The sequence below is a fragment of the Gallinula chloropus genome (genome assembly GCF_964237585.1).
Source record: "Gallinula chloropus genome assembly, chromosome: 1".
Classification (NCBI taxonomy): Eukaryota; Metazoa; Chordata; class Aves; order Gruiformes; family Rallidae; genus Gallinula; species Gallinula chloropus.
The window spans coordinates 12,080,503-12,087,002 of NC_140085.1; positions in this window are offsets into that span (position 1 = coordinate 12,080,503).

Below are 6,500 nucleotides of genomic sequence, written 5' to 3' on the forward strand. Positions count from 1 at the left end.
CGCTGGGTGATTTTTGCCACTGGTGAGCGTCATCTGTACATCAAGTTTCAAACTTTTGGAACGGCCAGGTCTTAATCTGACCACAGTAGCTCAGACACGTATCTATTGTCACAAAATTGGCATAGGTTCACTGAGAACACAGCCTATATTCAAATGAAGTATTTGTAAACATGCCAAAATTATGTGAGTCTTATCAGGACCGATAGTCAGCCAGCAAGCCCCCACCCAGTGGGGCCAATATGACATATTCCATTGCATCAGCATGTGTTACAAATATAGAACGGAGGATAACGAGCGTACCAAAGCCAGTACTGTTCAGGTATCTCACGGTGAGACTGAGATTTTTTTCACAAACAGGGAAAGGAATTTTTGCACAGGTCAATATTTTTTGGAAAAAAAATATCTGTTTGAAGGGATTGAAAATGTAGCAAATCTATTATTTTTAAAATATTTCCTCCTGGCATCTGTAGTTTCTTTCTTTCTTCTGCCTTTTCACCTCTGCAAGCAGCATAAAGGAATGACCACAGCATTCCTTTCCCCTCTCTGTATAACTAGATGGCTTTGCAAATATTACAGTGCCATTACAGTGATACTGCTACAGGGCTAGGGGACGAGATTTTCTTTTTCTTCTGATATTTGGTAAAGTTTCTTAGGTAAAACATGATAAACTGCAAGGAGATGAAAGCCAAAATTCTTAGGCTTCACTTACCTATAACAAATGCAGGAAAAGGAAACAGAGACATTAGGAAGGAGAAGAGCAAATAAAAAGCAAAGAATTCAATTTAGGGCCAGGGATAGTATTTTGATAAAAAGGCAAAATTTTCAACCTATATAAGCTATCAAATTATTTGGTTTTGAATGTTTTTCAAATAAATAATATTTTCTTATCCATTAAAAAAACCTGTGGGTTTGTTTTGGGGGTTGGGTTTTTTGTTATTTTTTTCAGCTGGAAAATTTCAGGAAGCTGAAATTTAAGAATAATCTTGCTTATAAAGAAAGCCATTGATCTGAGGACCCCAGTTAATATGGATATTAAATCTGCAAAATACTCTTTTTGTCAAAATGTGAAGATCGTATGGAAAAAAGAGCACAAAAATGTGAAGTATTGATAAACAGATGTCTCAGCTGATAATATGTTGGGGTTTTTACCAATTATCAGTATATTGGTTATTCTTACCTTAATAAGGCTTTTTTCCATAGCATGGAAAATACAGATGGTATTTTACCATGTAAACTTCCAGGGCAATATCTAGATCACTAAGCTTGGATATGAGACTCTTTTGAACCAGCTATGTTGGAATTATTTTAATTTCTGAAATACTATGAAGACAGCTATGTGGATCTGAGGTGGTTTGTTTTTTTTTTTTTGATTGAAGCAAGAGGATAACCAGCAGGTTCCATTAATAAAGGGAATCTGAAGCAAACACAGATGATAACAGGCACTAAGATTACAAGAAGCTTATATGAAATATAACATGTTTAAATCACTGCAGAAGCACGCAGTGTGTACAAAAAAGGCTTCACAGTAGGTACGTCATAGGAATAACATTAAGAAATTTATAGAAAAGATTAAGAACAGATAGATTGGAGTTGCTCTGAGTTCAATGCTCCTCTGTTTTTAAGAGAATATTCTGTCATTTCTGCTTGAAAAGAACTCAAGTAACTTGTTAACTTTTCCCAGTAGTAAATAGTGCTATTGCCCAAACACTGAATTTCAAGTGTGCTTGCAACCTGCTCTTGACGTTAACTTTGGACAGTGCTTATTAGTGGTTGGTGTGCTATGGGGCAGGGCTGCCTTTCAGGCAGACTTCAGTAAGCAAGTTCAATGAATCACCATGAGCCTCATAAAGACCAAGGGCAAATGTAAACTCCTCCAGCAGGAGCAGAACAACTCCATGAAACATTACAGGCTGGGAGATGACTGTAGAGAAAGTGGCTTTGCAGAAAAGGACCTGAATGGTGGGCAGTAAATTGAGCATGAATAGCAACATGGCCCCATACCAGGCACGTAACAGATTGCCTTAAGAATATGGACATAGAATCATAGAATCATAGAATCATAGAATGGCATGGGTTGGAAGGGACCCCAAGGATCATAGAGCTCCAACCCCCCTGCCACAGGCAGGGACACCAACCTCAGGCCTGGATCTACACAAGGTTGCCCAGGGCCCCATCCAACCTGGCCTTGAACACTTCCAGGGACGGGGCATCCACTATGTCTCTGGGCAGCCTGTTCCAGCACCTCACCACTCTTTCTGTAAAAAACTTCCCCCTAATATCTAATCTAAACCTTCCTTCCTTTAGTTTTAATCCATTCCCCCTTGTCCTGCCATTGAATCCCCTCCTGCTTGTAAGCTCCCTTCAGGTACTGGAAGGCTGCAATGAGGTCCCCCTGCAGCCTTCTCTTCTCCAGGCTGAACAAGCACAGCTCCCTGAGCCTCTCTTCGTAGGGCAGGTGCTCCAGCCCTCTAATCATCTTCATGACCTCTTCAGGTCAAGAGAATTTCTCCACTGAACTCTGAGGAATATCCAGAGAAATGTATCTAGGATTTGAACTACTAATTTAAAAAAAAAAAAAGAAGATTAGAAGGCTGAAACACACAGGTAAGATGGTACTGTGTTTGTGCAGCCTGACTAAGAAGAGGATCAAACTCCAGTTTTCCATTCAGAAAAAAGGGAGCTGAAAGAGCCAAACTCTCCTGAGAAAAAAAGGCAACAGTCATGTGCTCCAGCAAAGGAAATTCCAACTACAGAAAAGGAAAAAATTCTTCATAATGAGCACTTCAGTGTTGGAACAGGCTACCTGGAGAGGCTGAGATTTTTTTCTTCTTTGGATACTTCATAATTAAGCAATGCAAAGCCACGAGAAACTTGAACTTTGAATTTGAGCTGAGGGTTGGAATAGAGACCTCTGTATGACCCTTCTAACTTAAATTATTCTATTATTTAATTAGAGAAATGTCAACTAGTTTTATCTTCACTGTAAGTTATAAACTGGTCTATGAGTTTGTAAGGCCTCAAGGAGATAGCTTGAGAAGCTCTCCAGGGCCAACCTACTATCCAAATATTCTCCACCTGTTATACTTTGCTGCTAGGCTACATGGCCAGTTCTGAAGTCAATCCTACCAGCTTCTTCCAGGTCCAACTTACTTTCTTGAACGTCTGAGAGACAGAAAACTCACAGAAGGATTAATATCCATCTGGTATATCGCTTATAGCAGTCAAGCAATATGGATATGCCCAGACTGTACAAGGCAGATGACGATGCAAACTGAGATCATCACAGAGTGAAACACGGCCCTGGCTGCACAAATTAACTCAGATCCACAAACATTTCAGCCTCATGACTGTGGCCAGAGTTAACAAACCTTGACTCTTAACAAGTTTCAAAAGATCTGGCTTTGTGCCATGTTAATGCAGCTTGCCATGCACCCAAGGTAATACCAGTGCTGACTGGGAGCATAAAAGGAGTGTGTATACCTGTTTCATTATGCCGTTAGAACATTTGTCAACAGAGTAATTTGGAGCTGTTTTGTTTTGTCTTCTGCATCAGAAGCAATTGAGAAGTCAACTGAAAGAGCTACAGGGTTTCCTTTGATTGTAACAGGCATTGTCCTGAAGATTTTTCAGGCTTCCTTTATTTAGGAGTGTACTGAAGGAAATTTATTGAAAGCTACTAAATTTAGAGAATTCTATTCTTATTAAAACTTCCTCCTTTTTCATCAATGTCATTCCTCCAACTTTTATCGGGCAAAAGGGAAAACATTAGTTATAGTGAAATGTGGAACAGATGAACATACTCCAGTCTGAGCAGTTTGTAAATGCAAAAACCTAGAAAGAAAATAAGAAAAAAAAACTTAGGAGGTGTGAATTTCTGAAACTATCCCTCTTTCTTTGTGTCAGAAAAGTGCTTTCAGAAGAAACTGAAAATAAAAACCCAAGTTAATTGAAAGATTCTGTTAACAGAACAAATTATTTTATTTGCCAAACAGAAATCTCAAACCAGTACACCTGTAATGTAAATTTCAAAATAAAAAGAAAACGGAATGGGAATACAGAATTCCAAATCCCTAATTGCTGAACATATCATTTGAAAGATCCTTTCATAAAGTCTCTTACCATTAGTTACTCTTACTAGCTACAGAATGCCTTTAGTGTACAGTCTATATTATCAGCACCACCTAGAGTGCATCACTAGAAACAACTCCAAAAACATAACATAAAGGCAATACTATTTACAAAGTGATTGTGTTTAAAAAGAAGCATTTTTCAGACTTACAGTCTTTCAAAATTCCATATCAAATACACATGTCTGATATAATAGAGAGAGGCAGGGACAAGCAATATTTTCATTATTGCACCTAGAAGAGGTGGACAAAAGATTTTTAGAGTCATTTGAGTCCTGTAAGGCAGTGTTTATTGCTTCTAGCTTGATCTCCAGCAGCAAGTTCCTCAATCAGAACTCAGTTAGTGATGACGACGACAATGACAATTATGACAACAATGAAGAAGAACAACAGCCCGGTTGTATCAGATACCTGTTTATTTAAAGCCAATTCATGCTATATGTTGCACACTTGATTTTTCATTCCTTTCCAAATAGTAAAAGTGATGTAAAGTTTGTTATTTTGATTTACACTTATTTTCTTCCTGTATAACTCAATAGGACCTAGGTTACTATTAACACAATTCGAGTTTGATACTGTACAAATTAAATGCAAAAAGAATAGAGTTATACAAGTATATGCCTGGATCAACTCAATAGTGAGTTAATTAAATAGGAGATTATGTTCTTTTCCATGATTTGTGACTGAATCAGGTAATTTGTAAATTGTAAATTTGTAAATTTACAAATTTGTAATTTGTAATTTGTAAATTCAGTTACTGCTCAGAAATGCTCAAACAGTCTTATTTTCAAATCCATAAGAGCATTGGACTTGCCTATGGTTCTGATAAACAGACACCTGGCACTAATACCACACTTCTGGAGCTGCTTATTTTCATTTTTTAAACAAACCAGTTATTACTTTGGCTGTATAAAGACCTTATGAAAGCCTATTTTGCAGAATAAACAAAAAAAGAATATAGGCTTAACAAAACAGAGTTTATTGCATTGTAAATGTATATGCAAAAATTGAGCTGTTAAAAGGTACAGATTATTCATTTCTGGAAAAGCAGGAAAAGGAGACTGAAACCCAAGATTCCATCTTCGCTGAGAAGCATATACTGAAAAAGAACTTCAGATTTTATTGCAGTGAGTGGTCTTAAAATAACTTTAAGTCTGAGAAGACACTTACATTGAATAGGATGAGCTCAGCAAAGGACCTGTCTTTTTTTTAGAAAACATTGCTCTCCTGCTCTAACGGCACAGAGCTCATTAGTACCACTGCTGGTCTTTGTTTCTCTCACTCCCATCTTCCCCATCCAGTACCAGTTGCCTTCCTGTCACATTGAGACCAGAGAAGGGCAACGAGGCTGGTAAAGGCGCTGGAGAGCAAATCATATGAGGAGCAGCTGAGGGACCTGGGGATGTTTAGCTTGGAGAAGAGGAGGCTGAGGGGAGACCTTATCACCACCTACGACTACCTGAAAGGAGGTTGTAGAGAGGTGGGCAATAGTCTCTTCACCCAAGTGACAGGTGATAGGACAAGGGGGAATGGCACAAAGCTGCACCAGGTCAGGTTCAGGTTAGATGTTAGGAAAAAAATTTTCACTGAAAGAGTTGTCAGGGCCTGGAACAGGCTGCCCAGGGAGGTGGTTGAGTCACCTTCCCTGGATGTGTTTATAAAAAGGGTAGATGAGGTACTTAGGGATATGGTTTAGCATAGGACTGGAATGGTTGGACTTGATGATCTTAAAGGTCTTTTCCAACCTGTGATTCTGTGATCTGGGGTTCCCCTACTTCTGCTGTGGGAAAGCTGCTTTTCTGTAGGACAGGATGAGTTAAATGCTTTGCTTCTGCCCTTCTTCCTCATCTGTATTCTGACCTAGAATTACATCTAACGTCACCCAAACTGACCTGTACACTTATATTTTCCTTGAACATTATTTCCAGGCTAATCATTTTAAGCCCACACACTGTAAAGTAGTAGGGTATTATTGACTGTTACTAGTCAAGAATTTTAAAACTGTAACATCATTTTCATGGCTGTATGTTTTATATGATTTAAATACTTTAGAAAGTGAAAAAGTATAATATTAAAATTAATTATGGTATTGCATGGTAATAAGCTTTATTATTATTATTGTCTTAATCTGAAGAGAAAGAAACACTAAGAAAACATTTTGAACTTTGTAGTCCTGTCAGCAATTCTCTTTCCCACTACTACAGTATTACAATAGAGTATATATTTCTCAATATAATGCTGAAAACACATGACAAGCAGTATTTCTACTGTATTGTATAGAATAATCCTATATTACTATTGCACTATGGAGAAACTAAAATGAAATTACCACACCAGTGAGGAAAATTTGACATGTCCCTTCTCACACAAAAA